Source organism: Cynocephalus volans, chromosome 10 (assembly GCF_027409185.1).
Source record: "Cynocephalus volans isolate mCynVol1 chromosome 10, mCynVol1.pri, whole genome shotgun sequence".
NCBI classification, from domain to species: domain Eukaryota; kingdom Metazoa; phylum Chordata; class Mammalia; order Dermoptera; family Cynocephalidae; genus Cynocephalus; species Cynocephalus volans.
Genome location: NC_084469.1, coordinates 116,644,296 through 116,664,590, shown reverse-complemented (window position 1 = coordinate 116,664,590; position 20,295 = coordinate 116,644,296). Strand labels below are relative to the sequence as shown.

The following is a 20,295-nucleotide window of genomic DNA, read 5'->3' as shown; positions in this document are numbered from 1 at the left end:
ACCCACAAAATGATGGGGGTTGGGGCATGTCAAAGGGACACAGGAACTAACTCAAAGAGCTACTAATGGCCAAAGCTGAAACAATCAGAGCAAAAACATAAAACAATATTGCATTATATCCCAAAGTATAAAATAAATATCCACTTGTAAGAAAATAATCTAAGTGATTCATTTTCAGAAATAATTCAGACCCAGCCTGAAAGTTGTCTGATTGGTTCAGCCCTTTATTGCCCTCTTCATTCCCTAATGTTTCACCTTTCACAGGGTTTCAGGGGAGCTTTTTTGCGGGCTTGTCCTGAGCCCTCAGACAAAGAAATTTCCTGCAAGGGGGTAGTAAATTGAGGTACTTTTTAGACGTCATCTGGGAAGACTGTGAACCCCGTAGTACTCTCAGCCAATGAGGAGGCAGGGGCAGGGACTTGTGCACTAGGAAATAAATTGTTACAGCCCTTTTCTGTGTGCCTGCCTGTCAGACACCCAAACCTTGCAAGGCTGTAAAGTCTCGCTTTGCTGTACCTCGCGTCTCGGTGTCCATCCTTTGGCATTGGACGGCTGAGGGTGTTTCTCACACACTGATAGAAATGGTTGAATAAATATGAGAAAACATACAAATTTCCTGTGCTGAAAAATTCCAAATAAATTATATAAATACTCCTCTGCCTCAAGGAGGTGGAGCATAACTCCCCACTCCCTAAGTGCAGCTGTTCATAGTGACTTCCTTCCAAAGAGAAGGGAAAGGGAAAAAAATAACTTTGTAATGGAGAAATATGACAAACTCGACCTCAGCCATGTGACCAAGGTTAATATCAATGTTGATAGTATGTAGCTGATATGGATTAGTAGCTTGGTCCCCACTGTGACTGTTAAGAGGCTGGGAAATCCTATTATGGTAATTGCAAGGGGGGACCTTGAAGAGGTGATTAAGATTATAGGACCACACCTAGTGAACAGATTAATAATGGTGGTCATGGCGTGGTTCTGAGGGATTTAAAAGGAGAGCACATGAGGAGCTATCTTTCTGCTCTGCCATCTTCTGCCATATGAGACCCCTGCATTGCTGTAAAGCCACCACCAAAGAAAGCCCTCACTAGATGTGTTCCCTGGACTTTGGACTTCCCAGCATCTGAAACTATAAGCAATAAATTGTTTTCTTATAAATTACCCAGTTCTGTCTATTTTGTTACAAGCAACAGAAACAGACTAATAAAGAAGCCTTGACAACATGTGGTGAGGGCACATTACCTCTATGGTCTTCCTCCCAAAAAACCTAGAACCCAAATCTAATCATGAGAAAAACATCAAACAAATCCCAATAGAGAGGCATCCTACAAAATACCTGACCAGTACTCCTCAAAACTGTCAAGGTCATCAAAAATAAGGGAAGTCTGAGAAAGTGTTACGGCTTAAGGGGAGCCAGAGGAGACCTGACTACTAAATGTCATGTGGGATCCTGAATGGGATCATGGAACAGAAGGAGGACAGTAAGAAAAAACTGAGGAAATCTGAATAAAATACAGATTTTATTAATATGAGAGAGAGAGAGAGAGAAAGCACGGGTAGAGGAATGGCTGACAAAGCAGAATGACCCTCCTTCCTGGGACTGGAGGAGGAAATGGGGGGCTACAGAGAAATGTGGAGATGAGCAGAAGAAGCTAAAGCAGTTCACACTAGATAAGACAGTTTCTCAGCAAAGAGCAGGAGGTGTGGCTGGGGGTGTTAACAGTGTAGGAAAGCTTAAGGATAGCTACTGAGATTGGGGAAAAAAAACAGGGGAAGAGGGAGGACAGCCACCCAGAAAGGACTGAAACATAACCCTGCAGGCCCAGACAATGCTGAAAACCTTCAGTGTCTAATTAAACGATGGGATTGGCCAGCACTTCTATCCAAAAACCCTGTCTTGGCAACCCCAAAAGGCTTGGAGACTAGCAGAGATGATGGAACAGAAAAGCACAGTACCAAAGGCAAGACTGGGGCTGAAATGGCTAACCTTAGAGACCATGATGGCAGAGGCCAGGTGACAGAAATCTCCAGGCACTGGCAGTCCAGAGGAAACTGAGAAACAGATTCAGAAAAATGTGAAAGGCAGGACTGAGTCTGGGTCCACAGGGGAATTGTAAGACCTCAAAGGAGGTGCCATTCGTGATGACAGTAAGATCATGTACGTGGACCGTGCAAACAGGTTGATACACAGAAGCAGAGGTGAAGGGAGAAGACCAAGTGCCTGTGGCCCATGTACATCACCAGTCTTGCAAGATAATGTGAACCTCAGTTAGGATGGGGCAGACTACAGAAGCCGAAAGCCCAGCTCAACTTGGTAAATCAATACAGCATCCAGATAATCTACTACCATGTAATACTGCAATTATGTCCTTAAATGTTCTTTCCATCAACGTGCAATCATGAAATATTTAGTCTATCCTTTCAAACCCTACCAATAATGTATGCCATATGAAACCATTACTTTCCTCTCAAATTACTAAATTTAAAGACGAGAACGTTAACCTTTAAGAGAAAAACAACAGAATATTAACCCAGATAAAGCCTAGTCTCAATAATATGCTGGCACATTATCCATACTGTGAACAGTAACCTTACTTATCCTTTTAAGAAAGTTCTTTTATATCATACCTAATCACTCTATAACAGCACATGGACACTGCAGATCAAAAAGATGGCAAACTGAGAAAAAACACAAACAAGGAACCAGGAGAAGGAAATCCAATCTTATGAATGAGGATGAGAGAGTCCCTTCCAGAAAGGAGGGACAACACTGAGTCTCTATTTGTCACTAGCCACACCTCAGCCTCTTACTAGATACTTCTCCAAAGATATCTAAAAGTCAGAGTACTCCTGCTTAGTCCTGGATTTTCCCTTTTATCTACATGCTCTCCAGAAATGACCTCTGGGGATCTTAGACCCTTGAAGTTTAAAACAAACTAGGTCTGAAAACTCCCAGACTGATAACACATCACTGAATATATCCAACAGGCTACTCCACAACTCCACCACAGGAGAATCAAAGCAGAACCTCCCCCTAAATTGTTATGACTCCATTTTTCCCTTTCTCAATAAACAGCACCACTCCGTCTAGTTGCCAAGGTCAAGAAACAAGAACCTGCCCTTCATGTATCCCTTTTCCCATTTCCCCACAACCAAAACCCATCAGCAAGTCCTGTGTGCTGTACCTCCAAAACCCATCCAAATCCGAACACTTCTTCCACCACCCCCCACCCCGCCCAGATCAAGGTACTCTCACTTGGTAATATTCAGATCACCTCCTAACCAGTCTTCTTTCTATTCACCCAACAATCCATCTCCCCATTCAGCACCCAGTGTGATCTTTTACTGATATAAATCAGGGCTGATCGGTTTAGCTCAGCTGGTTAGAGCACCAAGGTCAAGGGTTCAGATCCCTGTACCAGCCAGCCACCAAAATAAGAATAAGTTTTAAAAAGTTTTTGTTTAATCAGAAAAAGAAAAGTATATCAGACATAAATCAGATTATGTCACTCCCTGCCTAAAACCAGCTATGACTGCCTTTTCAGCTGGAATCAAATCCAAAGGCCTTCCGTGGTCTACAAAGCCTACCCCATTTGAAGCCAGCTGATCTCACTTCCCACCATCCTCTGCCTGGCTGCTGTCCTCACTTCAGTGCAGTGTTCCTCGTAATATCCCCAGCACTGTGCTAACGCAGTAGGCGCTCCACAAACATGTGCTGAGTGAACGAGGGAGAGAAGCAAGGATGGCCCTTGAGGGAGCTGAGAAAAAGTGGGAACGGAGCCCACAGGCCAGTGAAAGGAAGGATGAACGAAGGCCAAAGGCTGAGATCTGCCCTGGGGGTGGTTGGGGTCAGAAGGTCCAGGGGAGCCCTGGAGAGAAAGAAAAGAGAAATATAAAAGGACCAAGGGGAGAAAGGGCAAAGGGATGAAAAGAGAGAAAGTCACATTTGTAGGGAAGTCTCAATTTCGGAAAGCAGGTGCACGGTGCCTCATTCAGGGCACGCCGGCCGGCCAGATGAGGCTGTCTCCGAGGAATGCTCACACACACACACACCAAAGTTTCACTTTTACCCTTGCACTGGAGCCAGAGCCTGACTCTGACAGGCAAACACAGCAGCTACCATAAAAATCACAGCGCAACTAAACTCTCAAGAATTCTAAATCCAGAAATAAAAAGAACCCTACTGCCACAAACCTCTTTTAAGTGTCCTGTCCCAGGGAATAGCTGAGCCTAATCAGATTGGTGTTCCCTATCTCTTTCCATATCTTCCTAAACAGGGTTTCCTTGTTTAATATGAAACGAACTCTCATAACATCAGATTCACCAAAATCACAAATACTATGAAAATTTGACGTGCTAGTAATATATTTAGCTCTCAGTTACAAGTTAATGACAGTGTAAAATATTACAAGGTGAAAGGAAAGGCTATTTACTGAACATCTACTGAGCCTCAGGAGCTTTATGGACATGGTTACATTTAATCCTGCCACCACCCTAAAAGCTAAGCACTATTAGCTCATTTTTAGGATGAGGAAATTGAGTCTCAGAGAGAGGTTAAGTAACCTGCTCAAATCTCCAGCCAGTAAAGGTGGAGTCAGGACTGTTTTGACTCCAAAGCCCATGTTCCTCCATTAAAATACACTGCCTTCCAGAGAATTTGGTTTTAGAAAGCACATTCAGTAATGAATAAATTGAATATGGGAAATATGGACTTGAAAACATTTGATACTGTAAAAGCTTGCCTCGAGAGAGACTGGAAGTTTCTCTAGCTGCCTACCCCCTTCTCATTGGGGGCTGCAAATGAACTGCTCCATTTCCCAGTGAGCCAAACCACCAGCTTAACACAGAGCTAGCCTTTCTTCCTAAACTAACATTCCTCATGCAACCAGGATTTATTCAGCACCTTTTAACCTCTAGACACGAAACTCCTCCTTCTCCTTCATTCCTCTTGCTTGATGACACTTCTCACTCATAGCTCTGATCCTTCCTTTCTCACCTTTTCCACAATCCAGGTTGAGGCAGCCCTCATTTCTGGCCTGTACCTCTGCAGAACTCTAACCTCACTAGGTTCCAATGACCTCTACGGGCTGCAGGAGTTATTGTTCAAAACCACTACACAGCTCACAAAATCAGTCTGGTCCAAAGCCTTCTAGCATTGGCTGTGGCATTCAAGGCTCTGCTGAACCCAGCTCTCCCACTCTTTCCAGGCTCAATCCTCACCACTCTCTTCCACACTGTGCTCGTTTGGCGAAAGTACCAACACTTCTGTTATTCTCTCCCTGTGGACTCAGAACATGTTACCCTCCTGGCACTGACATGTGATAATATTCATGGATTGTTGCCAACTGGGGAAGTTCACCTGAGCCTTGGTGTACAGTTTTTATTGGGGCTTCATTATGTAGGCATTGATTGATTGCCCACGTGGTTGATTTCAGTTTCCAGGTAGACGGAGGCTGTGTGACCTAAAGCTTCCACCCTATAGCACATTATTGGCTTTTCTGGTGTGGCCAGACAAAGGTCAGACCTCTTTCTGGGAGGTTAAGTGCTTTACTGCACAGCATTTTCCCCTCTTTCCTGGTCCCTTACTACTTGAAAACATACTTCTCTTTGCTTTGCCATTGGTGAATGACTGTCCCTTCTAGACCGTGGAGACAGAGGCCACTGGGAGAGCTTTAGCAGCCATTTCACACCTCTGTGCTTTTGTTACTGTTTCCTCCAACTGGAATTCTCTCTCTCTTTCTCTCTCTGCTTAGCCAAATTATTCATTCATCAAACAGTTTTCAAGCACCAACTACCTACAAGGCAGTGTAGGATAACACGAGTGTTTTCAAAACTATAAGGTGCTGTGCAAATAAAGGTATTATCTTGGCCCCATAAGGAGTCTGGATTTTATTAAAGAATTAACAGGATTCTACTGAAGTTTTTCAAGAATGGAATAGAACTTAGTAGCAAGCAGGGCTAAGATTAGCAAGACAAGAACATGCTTGTAGATTGAGGCAAACAAGTCGAAGAAAGAGAAAACAAAGAAACAAGTGATGGTAAATGGTAATTCAGTCTCACAACAGCCGACCAAAGCACAGACACAGAGTCAACAGCAGGAAGGACAGATAATCTCTTCCTCAATGGCAAGGGGAAGGACAAAGACTGAGGTTCAGAGACATTTTAGTTAGAAGGAAATCAAGGTTGAAAGAGCTCTCCCAGTGCCCTCTGTCTCCATGATCTGGAAGGGACAGTCATTCATCAATGACAAAGCAAATTAGTATATTTTCAAGTAGCAAGGGAGCAGGAAAGAGGGGAAAATGCTGTGCAGTAAAGAATTTAAACTCTCCCAAAAAGATGTCTGACCTTTGGACACACCAGAAACGCCAATAATGTGCTATAGGGTGGAAGCTTTAGGTCACACAGCCTCAGTCTACCTGGAAACTGAAATCAACCATGTGGGCAATCAATCAATGCCTACATAATGAAGCCCCAATAAAAACTGTACACCAAGGCTCAGGTGAACTTCCCCAGTTGGCAACAATCCATGCATTTTATCACATGTCAGTGCCAGGAGGGTAACATGTTCTGAGTCCACTGGGAGAGGACAACAGAAGCCTTGGTAACTCCCCATTTGGTACTTACCTGGTGACTCCCTGGACGCCACCCTACGAGCTTCTTCCCTTGGCTGATTTTTATTTGTGGTCTTTTTCTGTAATAAACCTTAACCGTGAGTATAAGAGCTTTCAGTGAGTTCTATGAATCCTTCCAGAGAACTAGTGAACATGAGGGTGGAACTGGGAACACCCACAGACCTGCAGTTGTTGTCAGAAGTGAGAGGACAGTCTTGTGTGGACTGGGACTGTTTCCTCTAAAATGTGTACCTCGTTAACTCTCAGCTGGCCTAAATTCTTCTTAGATGTCACAACTGAGAAGGGTTATACGGCCAAGCTGTTGACACCGACCCTGGAGACTAGCTTAGGAAACAAGAATTTCCAGTAAGAATGAGACTTTTGATTTTTTTTTTATAAAATAAGGTGTATGACTTTTGACTCAATATAGAAAAAACACAGTGTTTTTCCTATACTTTTACTCAGTAACAATCAACACAGAAGACATCTGGGACTAAATGTGTGAGGATTTCTCCCCAACAGTAAGCAAGCCAGCAATTCAGCAGCAAACACCAACTGGGTGTCCTTCAATTTAATTCTGACACCATCCCACAAGTTGAGGGCTCAGTTCCCAAGACTGCCCCCAACTTCTGATACCAATCGCAAGCTCCAGTTTGTTTTGCCTGTGCTTCTGACCACTGGCTATATATTGGGGTTCCCACAACCCATCCTTGGGTTCGATTAATTCACCGAGCAGCTCACAGAACTCAGAGAAACACTCACATTTACTTGTTCATTACAAAGGATGTCACAAAGGATACAGATGAAGACATGCAGATGCATACAGCGAGGTATGGGGGAGGGGTGCGGAACTTCTGCCCTCCCTGGGCACTCTACCCTCCAGGAACCTCCATGTGCTCAGCCATCCGGAAGCACTCCAAAACCAGTCCTTTTGGATTTTAAATGGAGGCTTCATTACATAGGCATGATTGACTAAGTTACTGGCCATTGATAATCAAGTTAACCTTCAGTGCCTCTCCCTTCCCCAGAGATTGGGGGTGGTCTTTCCGGTGGCCAGCCCCCATCCTGAAGCTACCAAGGGGCTGACAACAATCAGTCAACTCTTTAGCATATGAAAAGACACCACTTTAGAGATTCTAAGGATTTTACAAGTTGTAAATCAGGAGACAGGAAATGGGACAGGAACAGGGACGAAGGCCAAATATACATACCGTATTCCAAAATATCATAACTTTTAAAATTAAAACGTTATTTTTAAAACCCAAGAAGCTGCTTTAGGAAAATTATCCATGTTCAGCATGGATTGGAAGCTGGGAAGTTCTGGAGTCATAATGAAAACTACTTTTCAACACATCCCAAACATTAACTTTGTATGTGAACTTATTTCTAGTCTCATTTCCTCAAATTAACGAAGACTATATTATTTATATCATCAAAGAGTCCAATCCAGCAGATAACAGTTTCAGTAAGAAATGTAAAAGTATGTCCATACTTTTCACTAAATCGCTTGTTTTTTTACATACAGTTCATTTTAGTACTTTCTCTCTCACTGAGAGGGCCATTCTATTCATGCTAATGCTTTTCCATTCTTGAAGAGGATTTCTGTTTTTACAGATTAGCAGGGCGGTAAAGTTCTATTTCATTAACTCATCAATAGAGGCAGGCTCTGAGCGATACATAGCAGAAGTGTTCCAATTGCTTAATGAAGGCTTTAGGAAATTACCTTTTCAGATAGTCTTGTTCTCCTCCAACTCTCAACTCAGCAGTCAAAGTCAACCTACCAGTGTTAACTCCAAAACGTTCACAATCCAAATCATTTCCATAACCCTAACCCTCCTATTTTCCAGAATGTTCAAGAAACGCAACTTAGTTAATACTTCTGTTCCATTCCATTTTTCAAATAACCCAAGGGCCTTTCACTTTAACCAAGTTCTGACTTTCTAACAAGCAAATTTAACAAGATGACATTTTGAAAGGTGACTTTTCCGGTAAGTAAAAGCTGTAAAACAACATCAAAAAGATCAGACTCATCATCTGTCAGGTGAAGAGTTTAGGAAGAAATACATATTGACCTAAATCTCTAGACCATCTGAGTCGGTAAAACAGATAAACGTGTGTGTTTAAGTACATACTTAACTAAGCAGATTGCAAGCGCAACACCGTAGCATCGATTTGGACAGCACTGTATACAGTCTAGACAGTAAAAGAAGCTACTAGGCAAGCAGCTGCATCAAAAGTTCTTCTCACACTACAAATTTAACTGCCACAATAAACTGGTTATTCATAGCTAATAAAGTGTGTGTATCCAACAGCGAAAAGGGACTTAGTTCTAGAAGCAATGACACTTCAGGAGAGATTAGCCTTATTGCCCTGAAGGTTGTCTTGATTGTCCCAAATGCCCCCCAAAGATCACTGACGGGGAGATGGGAGGGATATCAAGGAAAATACGCAAAGAATAAAAGAGAAAAAAATCAAAAACTTAAAAGGAAGGGAAAAACAGGAGCATTCGAGAAGCCACAATGCAACGTGCAAGGAAGCCCATTGTAATAGTTGCCTATAAAAAACTCTTTACGGCTTGCAAAAGGGTTTATAGCCACTGTCTACCAACCACCCCGTCATTAGCCACAGAGAAATCCGTGGCTCGAAGAGCTGAGCGTTACGCCCAAGGTCAGGCAAAGAGCTGGGGCTGCAATCGGGCCCTATCCCGAGAGATTAACTAAGGAGTGACAAGGGGACACCAGAAGGAAAGTCAAGCGCGGGCACAGAAGTGGCCCGAGGAACTTCGGAAGGTCGCAAGTGCGCTGTGGGGTGGAGAAGCAGCAGCGGGGCCGAGGAAAGAGCAGGGCGGGCCGGGGGCCGGGAGTGGCCGGAGACCCGGGCGTGAGCAGCCGGCCCGGCCCGGCCCAGCCGAGCCCGCCGCACTCACCCGAGGTCAAGGCGGGGTCGCCCGGCGCTGCGGCTCCTCCCGGCCGGCGGCGACGGCGACTGCAGCGACCGAGGCAGGGACGCATCATGCGGCCGCGCTCATGGCCGGGCCAGAGCGGGCCCCCTGGCTCGGCTCGGTCCCGCCGAGCCGGTCGGATGGAGGTGGCCGCCGAGCAGACGCCGGAGCCCAGAGCCCTGCCTGGAGAGCCGGGGGGCGTGACCCCGGAAGTAAACCCGGCGGGGTGAGGGGCGCCGCGCCTGCGTATTCTGGCCGTTCTGCTCCCGGCCTCGGAGCGGGGCGCTTGGTGCGCTTTGCAAGGACGCGGAGGCCAGGCTCCCTATGGGACAGAGGCTCTTAAAGACTGGCAGTTCCTTGAGAAAAGGCAGCTCTTTGTCGAAGCCCTCCTCGTTGAATTAAAGAGATCCATCCAAACGGATGTCCGGAAGCGAAAGGACGGGGGCTACGGGCTGCCGCAGGGTCCAAGCCGTGCCGCGGGACTGTCAAGCAGGTGGAGAATTCTTTCCGAGGCGGGGTGGCCCGAAGCCCGCGACAGCGTCTCAGAGCCAGCTTTGAGTTTGCCTTGTACGGTGTGCAGGAGTGAGAACAAAGGAAGTGGGAAAATAAAGGAGCGGGGTCGAAACGCCTGAGCCAGAAAGTACTTGGGGAAAGTGGGGAGAGCCCCGGACTGGGGATAGAGGCCTGATTCCTGGGGTCTGCTGAGCCTCGGCGCCCTCTCTGAGGGGCTTGGACACTAGAGCATCGCAACGTCCCATTCTAGATGTTAAGTCCTAAGGTTTTTGAAGGTAGAAACATGTATTTTATTTCTTTGGATTCCCTACCCTATCGGGACAGTTTCTCCAGGCCTGGGAAGTAGGTGCTGGATTAGTGTTTGTGGTTGAAAACTGGCAGGTACTCAAGACGCGCTTTTGTAAGATTGATGAAAGCAGTAAGGACAGCTAAGGCGCTTGTTAAGACTCACTGTCTGCAGGCCACCTTCTCACGTTTTACCATTCTTGCTCTCAGAAACTCTTATTCCCAGCTAGACTTTTTGGAAATAAGGGGTGAATTAAATTATCAGAATCTCAGCTTTAAAATTTTTTAATTTTTGCGATTGTATCTTGTACATCTGTATATTCAAAATAGTGCTATGTATTCAGTCAACTCACTGATAACCAAAAAAAAAAAAAAAAAATCTGCTCTGATCAGGTCACCTAAATTACAGTGCCTTGGGAGATTTGGGATAAGCCAGCAGTCACATGCAGCTGAACTGGAAAATGTTCTCATAAAACCATTTTACTCAAAAGCAGCCATAATGGCGCCAGAGAGCCATAAAGATTAGGAGCGCTATCCTTTGATTACTCTCCTTTCTTGTGATTATAAAACGCTAAACTCTGCTGGCCTTTTTCAGGGCTACCTGATTCATGTGTCTCCCCAGTTGCAATTGTCATATTGGCTCAATAAATCCTTGTTACATGTATTTGGCCTCAGTTTCTTTTTAGGTCAACACCATGTTGGGCCTGCTATTTCCTGGTATCTTTGATTCCATAAGGAGGTAAGCCTCTAATCAGCGGTCAATTCTTTTTGTAAATGTTGAAAGAAAGGGTGGTTATCACTGGATAACACCAGGATTGCAAGTGGCTGCCATACTTGGGGAATACTTGCTATTAGCAATGCTAAAAGCTTATCTTTTTTTAAAAAAGGTAAAATCATGATTCAAACAAATATAAATGAACACATGTCAAAGATTTAATTTAATTAAATCATTAATTAATCAGGGAGTATGTAAAATGATACAACTGGTTCAGAAATGAATCCAAAAGGCAGACATATGTAAGCAGTCAGGAATGCTGAGATGAATTTGCTTAATAATGCAAAATTGGCTTCTTCCACAGTGGGGGAGAAGTCAATTGAACTTCCACCAGACAAGATTCATTTGTATGTATCAAGTCTATGCAGAAGAATCAATCTCTGGTCGTTGCTATCAATTCTTTATGAACTCTAGAGTTATAGATAGCTTAAAGACAAAAAATAATAATCATAGAACCAGATAACCCAGAAGGGTATGTCAGACAATGCCTACTTGTTCATTGAAAACACCTGAAGGAAACCAGTATACATCACTCCAAAGTATGCCTCTTTGACATAAAAATTATTTTAAACTTAAGGCAATTAAGAAACAGCAAATGCAGGAAAAGCTTTCTCCACCCTCACTTTTCTGCCTGAAGGCAGAGTGTAAATTCTCCTTTACTTGAGACTCCGGTTTCATTAGCCAAAGAGGGCACCATAGGAATGTGCAAACCTTACTCTTATATTAAGTTTCCTCACACATACAATATAAACCTTCCCACAGTTTGCCACCCTTGGAAGCTTAAAACCACTTTCCTTTGTCCTGTCATTTCTCTGTAAATTTATTGTTCCTTGTTGAAGCTGCTATATAAACCTGAATTCTAAGCCACCTCTGAAACCGGGACAAAGCCCCAATTTCCCCTGGCTTTTCCCCCAGCCTCCGTCAGTCAGAGTGGGCCTTGGCTGGGGAAAGGGGGAGCTATGAAAGAAAAAAACTGCTTGATCAGGCAGGATAGGCTGGATTCCTAGGAGCAGCAAATTCAGTTAATAATAAAATAAGAGTAGAGTTGATTAAACATAAACTTTCTTAGGTTAAGACTTCATCTGGAGGTCAGGATATTTGTTCCTTAGGCTAAGACTTGAAGGTCAGAATGTTTGGTCCTTAACTAAATGACTTGTGGCTTCAGATAATATCTATAACACCAATCTCTACCACCTGCAACTACAAACCTGCTTTGAAGTGCACAGAGCCTAGACTCTGAGGCACCATGGAAAGTAATCAGCCAATATGCCAGGAATGGTTGTGTTGACTTCACCCCAAACCAATCAGCTTCCCACACGATTCCTCCAGGGACCCCCATTCATGATTCTTCTCTATAAAAGCTTGTGATCCTAAGCTATCAGGGAGTCTAGGGTCTTAAAGATTCATTAGCTATCATGGGCTCCTTTGAATGGCCATCCAAGTAAATGCTAATCTTTAACACTGTAAACTTTGTCATAATAGACTTCTTAGTCATTTGGGCAGTGGATAAGTAACCCTGGTTGGGTAACAACTCTTTGAGTTACTCTTCCCTGTGTTTCTCCCATGTGGACAGAGATGTACATGTTAATAAACTTCTGTTTTTTCTCTTGTTAATCTGTCTTTGTTATAGGGGCCCCAGCCCAGAACTTAGAAGGGTAGAGGGAAAAGGATGTTTTCCCTCCTCTTCACACCCATTTCAAAGTCTTTCTCAAAATGAAGAGTAGATGGATCCTCACCCCATAAATCTCCTCAGTCCCCACACTTGTGTTGCCTATGTTTTTAGTTACTGGTATAGCTTGTTTATTGTAACTTTAAAATTGCACCCTTGCTAAAGAAAATAGCACAATAAAATTATTAAAATATTTAACAGGGATGGCAGAAGCTGACAAAAACAAACTTTTATCAAGGATTCTCATCTCTTCCTCAACTGAATTGATATGTGGTCTTCTGCAAGTAATTTCCCCTCTCTAAGCCTCAGCTTTTAAAAAAATCTCTAAAATATGAGATTTGACTTGATTTCTAAGATTTCCTCCCATTTTAAGACTGTAGTTCAACAGAGTTTTTTGCCTCTCTCTAATTTCAGGGAGGGCCTGGGAACAGAAAACTGCCTCACATTGGAGCCCTTGCAGCAGTGAGGAACATCCCATCTCCAGGGTTAATTTTGTTTACCCCTCATGCAAAAACTGAACCTGCAGGTGGTGGTTTCCAGCTAAGCACTCATCCCAGGAAATTGCCTGTTTAAAGAGGAGGCTATATTCAAATATGTCAAAAGATGCTCAGCCTCATGCAAAGTAAAAGGAGTGAATACAAATTTAAAGAACAAGGAAGTACCAGTTTTCACCTAGTAGACGGGCAAAGATAAAAATTTGGTGATACCCTGTGTTGACAAGGCAGACCAGATTGGTACAATTTGTAAATTCATTCAGTTCTCTGCAGAGCAAGTTAGCAATATGAATGACAGAAATTTAAGTGCACAGCAGTTCCACTCTTAGTAATTTATGCTACAGATAGACTCATCCACGTGCACACAGATATTTGCATCTGAATATTTACAGTAGCATGTTTGTAAAAGCAAAAGACTGGCATCACCCTTTGTGCCCGTCAATACATTAAATCAAGTATGTCGTACTCACAAATGAGAATGAGGCAGATTTGTATGAGCTGATATGAATGGTCTTCAAGGTACACTATTATATGAAACTGTGTATGTATTTGTGTAAAAAAAAAGGAGTTAAGGGATATATATGTTAATATGTACATAGACTATCCCTAGAAAAATATGCAAGAAAGAGATGTGTAACTTGTTAATTTTTTTAACCGTAACTATGTATGAGGGTACTTCAGAAAGTTTGTGGAAAAATAGAGTTGAAAGATAATATGATTCTTTCCATGAACTTTTTGAAGACCCCTCATATTCAGTTTTAAATACATAAAAATGTAATTAAAAATAAATAAGACAACCCAACAGAACAATTGGCAAAACGCTTGGACAGGTACTTTACAAAAGAGAATATTCAAAATATTTGAAGAAGCACTCATTTTCACTAGTCACTGGGGAAATGCATGCTTAAACCACAATGAAACACCATTCACACAGCCACTAGAATGGCTAGAACAAAAAAATACCAAGCACTGGCCAGCATATGAAGCAACCAGAACTTTCACACACTGCTGGTGGAAATGTGTTAAACTGCCTTGGACAACTGATAGGCGTATCTGCTAGAACTGAACATGTTCACACCTATACACATACATACCTATGTTCACCAGGAGACTTACAGTTCTTCATACAGCACTATCCATAATGGCCCCAACTCGAAACAACCTAAATGTCCATGAACAACAACAGAATTAATAAGAAAAACGTGGTCTGTTCCTACGATGAGATACTACACAGCAAATAAGAATGAAAGCACAGACAACACACAACAAGGATCAACCTCACAAGTATAATGTTGAATAAAAGACAAAAAGAGCAACACACAAAAGAGCACATACTATATGACCACATTAATAAAAAGCAGGCAAAACCGATGTGTGGTGCAGGAAGACAGGGCTGGGCAGTAGTTGCCACTGAAGGGAAGGGAGCAGGGTAAGGGGGGTGTATTAGTCCCTTTCTGTTGCTTATAACAAAATACTTGAAACTGGGTAATATGTAGAGAAAATAAAATTTATTGCTTACAGTTTCTGAGGCTGGGAAGTCCGAAGTCCATCTGGTGGTGGTGAGAGTGACCCAAGGGTCTCACATTGCAAGAAAGTGGAAGTAGAGCAGAGAGAGAGAAAGACAGACTCTCCTCTTCTTTTAAGGCCTCAGAACCACACATGCCCCAACAACCATTATTAATCCATTCACCACTGCACGGCCCTACAATCCAATCACCTCTTCAAGGCCCCACCTTCCAATTACCATAATAGGATTTCCCACCCTCTTAACAGTCACAGTGGGGGCCAAATTTCTAATACATATAACTTGGGGGACACAATTCAAGCTTCAGTGAGTTTGGGGGGGACAATTCAATCCACTACAGAGGTGCTGGTAATATTCTCTTGATGTGGGTGCTGGGTGTATGGGTGTTCACTAAGTAAAAATTCATCCAGCTAGGTACACTTATAATTTGTACCCTCCACTTCAAGTAAATGCCAGGAGACAGAGAGAGAGAGACTTCCAAAGATTGTACAGTGGGAAATCAGAGATGTGTTCTGGAAACGTTTGGGTTATTTCTTATTTTTTCCCCTGAGTTTGTGGTATCGAATTCAACTGCAAGACTAGAAAAGCCAGAGGACTGAGTGAAACTCCACAACCCATGGTGTTAGACAAGGCTCAGGAAGTCCAAATCCAAAGTGGTGTGAGTGTTCCTGAATCCCTTTTGGCTGGACAAGCTCACCTGCACTGTGAGCAGAGCCCACTGGGATGCCAGGCCTGGGCTTGGTGCTCTGTGTCCCCTGAATAGCCCACGCTCACCCTCTCTTGCCCTTAGAAACTTGATTCAGAAGGTATTCTCCTCCCTGGCACCCGACGTAAAGGTCCTCCCTCCCTCTTGTTCCTGCAGCATTTCATTCCCCTTCCCTGCTTTGCTCTTCGTCAAGACTCAGCTAACGTCCTGCATCTTTCACTTATTTATCCCATTTATTATTCCTCAAGGGAATGCAAGCCTCACAAAAGGCAGAGAGTTTTGTTGGTCTTGTTCACTATTGTCTCCCCAGTGCCTGTCCAAAAGTAGTCACTCAATAAATAAGCATTGGATGAATGAATGAAGTCACTGTGGTTGGTCCCTTTTATAAACAGGTCCAGAGAAATTGAGCAATATGCTCCAGCTAACACAGCTAAGAGGTGGAGAGCCAGGATTCAGACCCAGATCTGTCTTGCTCTTCTTGGCTGCTGTCATACTGCCTCGTACACTCACATCGCTGTGAAATTGGAATTATCCCTTCATACGGCTGACAAAACTGAGACTCAGGTTGAGCCATTGCCCAAATGGAGGACTGAAGCAGGACTGGCCTGCAGAGCGAGCTCTGCCCAGCTGTGAAGGCTCTGCCTTTCCCACCGTGGACAGCTCCCACCCGCCCCCCCTACCCGCCCCTAGACCCAAGGAGTCCAAAATCATAGCTCTGCATCAAGTCAGCCTCCCTGAGGGTTCACTTCTGGCACGGTTCCCCTAAAGTGGGTTCCATGACCCCATCCACTAAGTCACCCAGAAGCAAGCCCCTGCCCATTTGTCTCAGGCTACAGTAACCCAGTGCTCTTCCTGTCCTCCTCCATCCCCAGATCCTTGTCTTAAACTCATATTTATTCATTCAACGGGTATTTAATGAGGATTAACTCTGTGCCTGGCACCATGCTAGGTGCTGCAGACACATGAGTGAGCAAAACCAGTCAAAGCTCCTGCCAGTCGTGGAACTTAAGAGTCTAATTGCACAAATGAATGCATAATGACAAACTAGTGTGCTTCTATGGAAAAAAAGGACATTATGTGCTGAGCCAGTAAACCCTGGAATCTGACTGGGTCGGGGGTCACGAGCAAGCTTCCTTAAAGATGCAATATGTGAAAGATGTGGGTATTTGTTGGGCAAAGGGATATGGGGTGGAGGAAGAAGGTTCTAGGGAAAGGGGCAAGTGGGAGGCCCTAAGATAGAAAGGAGCATGGACAGTGTGAGGTCTGGTGAGGGGCCAGCATGGGGAGGGCAAGGGAAAGTGCCTGAAACCAGGTGGGACAGCTTGGAGGGGGCTGATCACGGGGCTCTAGGACCCAAAGAAGGATGCTGGCCTCATTGGAGGGGAAGCCACTGAAGGGTTTAATCACATTTGTCGTTTTTTTCGTTTTGTTTTTTTTTTAAAGATGACCAGAAGGGGGATCTTAACACTTGACTTGGTGTTGTCAGCACCACACTCTCCCCAGTGAGCTAACCGGCCATCCCTATATAGGGATCTGAACCCGTGGCTTTGGTGTTATCAGCACCGCACTCTCCCAAGTGAGCCAGAGGCCAGCCCTACATTTGTGGTTTTTGAAGGTCACTTCAGCTGCTTGGTGGAGAACAGATTAGAGAAGAGCAAAGATAGACACAGGGAAATGTCAACTAATACATGTAGATGGAGCAATAGAATTAGAAAACTCAACAATCTGCAACTACCATAGCATTATCATCAATGGATGCTAAATTCCTGGGTGAAAGTCCATTGGTATATAGAATATTTAAATAGCCTTAGTGTATCTTCCCTGGAGATTACTGATTACTTACACAGGGAAAAATAGTACCTTTACAGTGGAGAAATATATAACCATCTTAACACTTGTCAAAGGTAATAGCACCACTAACTGATAATGTGTGCCTCTTGATAAGGATGTACTGAGAAGCACACAACATCAATTATGCACCACTGTTGCCAAAATGTGTTCCCTGACTCTAATAATAAGGGAGCAATCAGAAAATCTCAACTGAGAGGCATCCGACAAAACAACTGGCCTGTCTGTACTCTTATCAATGTCTTAAAGGACAGAGAAAAGCCAAGGAACTATTCTAGAGTAAAGGAGACCAGTTTTGAAGACGGAGGAAGGGGCCGCCAACCAAGGAATGCAGGTGGTTTCTTGAAGCTGGAAAAGGCAATTCTCCCCTAGAACTTCCAGAAGGAATGCAGCCCTGCTGATACTTTGATTCTGGGACTTGACCTCCAGAACTGTAAAATGATCAGTTTGAGTTGTTTTAAGCCACTAAGTTTGTGGTGATTTGTTACAAGCAAAGGGAAACAAAGGAAAAACAGGCATGATGGTTAAACAGAAACATAGAACTGATGCTATGTCGTATCACCTGCTTTATCTTGTATAATTGTTTTTTGGATTAATCCTCTATTCAAAGTATGTTTGAATATCGATTCAGCCATGCAATAAATTCACTATTTCCCCTACTTTCTTTTCATGCCATTTATACCCATACAATATCACAAGGTATCTTAGTGAATGCTTTGTCCTGGACAGCTGTTGCTTTTTCCTGCTTGCTCAGACTCTGTCCCCTCCTCCTGGCAAGAGCACCTCAGTTTCCTGGGGTAGCTCCCCTTCCCTTGCTGTCCAGCCAAATAGTACAGGTGGGTATGACCCTCACTCCTGTCCAGATCTGGCCAACTCAGTTAGTCCAACAACTTGGCCTCAGAGATTGGGTAAGCACATAAACAACATTGGTTCATTCAGACCAAATCCAGGGACTTTTGCTGGAAGTATTGAAAGAATCTTTTTTTTTCTGCTGGGGCTGCTAAGCTGAGACAATATGAGCCTGGAGCTGTTGGAGGCTACTCTGCAAAAAAGAACCTAATCTGAGAGTGAATACAACTCAGAGAGAAGCAGTCAAGAGGGGCACAGAGACCAAGTTCTGATGACATCATTTGTGCCTGGATCCTGCTGGGCCAACCCCAGAACTCTTTAGTTATGTGAGCCAATATATTCTCTCTTAAAACAGACAAACAAACAAAAAAACCCCACATGGTTTGAATTGAGTTCCTGTCACTTATGACTGAAAGAATCCTGGTAAATACACCTTCCAGATCCAGATACACTATCTCCACCATATTTCCTTGACTTACTAGTCTATACATTTCACAGCAGGAAATAAGATTAAACTACATGACTTGGTCTTTGTCATTGGCACTTCCTCTTTTGAGGGGACACAAATATTTTTCTTGAGTCATCTGTCCTGAATATTTCCCTGGCCTGATGTCAAGTTCACTGGTCTGTGGTCTGCAGAACTCACTTTCTTCCCCCTTTTAAAAATGGTCATATCATCTGCCTCTCTCCAAGGTCAAAAGGCCTCTATGAAATGGGGAGAGGGTCTGAATGAATCTCTTGATTAATGATATTTCCCCATAACAGAATCTGACCCTGAATGAGCTCACATTTTTTCAATTTTCCCCAACAGGTGGTATTGTCTGGTTACGACTGCACAAGTCTATGCATTGCACCAAGTTCACTCATGGAACTAAAGGGGATTTCCTCCAGCCACAGTAGATCCTCCTTCATTCCCATACGTTCTGCAAGAAGGTACTTGTATTCTGCTGGACTCAGGGTAGAACCCTACAGTGACCAACCATATGCCCACTTATCTATATATAAGGGAATGAAAGCCTTCCCTTTCAGAGATCACACCAAGCTTGAGACACCTTGAGTTCCACCTTCTCATACATGATGGCCATCCCCCGTTGGTCAAGCAAATCTGGAATGGGCCAGAAGCAGCTATGGTGTTGAAGACCCCATAACCCTGGTGGAACTGCAGCTCCAACTTTTCCAAGCAAGCCCACAGTTCAAGAGGTCATCTTTACAGGGACCAGCAGCTCTGCTTCCTCACAGGACAGATACCTGAATATCAATCCATATGTCGCCTTTTCCCTTAAGTGGCAGAACTCCAGTTGCTCCTGCATAAGTCCCATGACTTAAGAAAACCCACCATTTTCTAACATTGCCATTCAGCCGTTTCAGATACCACTGCATTTCTTTAAACGCAGAGCTTTATTATTTCATATAAGCAACCACCAGAAGGAGCACTTACAGCGTAGCAATGTATCTGTGGAAATGTCTTCAGAAATTTGAGGTGTCAGAGTCAGCACTCCGGAATCAAGTCTCTCTACCTTGCTGAGCCCTGGAACCAAGTTTGACAGCCCCCAAATTATTGGGGAGGGGTGTCAGTTTATGTTTCTGTACTTTCTTCCTCTAGAACTAAAAAAGCTTCCACAAGAGGCATTTCTATGTTTTACCTTCTTTTTTTTAATTGAACAAATTTGGAAGGAACTGAATGGCTTGTGCGTTTTGTTTATTGTATTTGCTGAAAAGACGCAGTCTGCTCTAGAAGTTTTGGAGCAGCTGGAGTGGAACCTACCAGTCTTCAAGACTCCCAGACTCCACTCCTCCTTTCAAAAATAAATTGGCCTCTGATTGCCCTTCTATACCATGCATCCACGCCGGACTTATTTCAAAGGCATGTTCGTTAATGTCATGACTTCGGGATACGGCAGGCAGGAAATGGCATCCTTGTTTAAAGCAACTAGAACCAGACCGTATTTCCTGGCTCCCTGCTGGCGCTTTTTTCCCCTCCAACAAACTCACCAAATAACCCACTCGTTTGTGCGCAGAAAGGCCTGCCTTACCCAACCTTTCCCTGAGCGGGAGAACACCCTGCTTTGGAGCAGACCA

General features: G+C 43.8%; 1 protein-coding gene across 5 annotated transcripts in view; it reads right to left on the bottom strand.

The window, feature by feature from the left end:
• ZDHHC7 (zinc finger DHHC-type palmitoyltransferase 7) overlaps positions 1-9,752 on the bottom strand; it is a 33,480-nt gene extending 23,728 nt beyond the window's left edge. For all 5 annotated transcript variants that reach the window (XR_010024658.1, XR_010024660.1, XR_010024659.1 and 2 more), the window contains exon 1: positions 9,538-9,752. The gene's annotated coding sequence lies outside the window, so the exon portion shown is untranslated. The remainder of the gene's footprint in view (positions 1-9,537) is intronic.
• Positions 9,753-20,295: the final 10,543 nt, after the last annotated feature.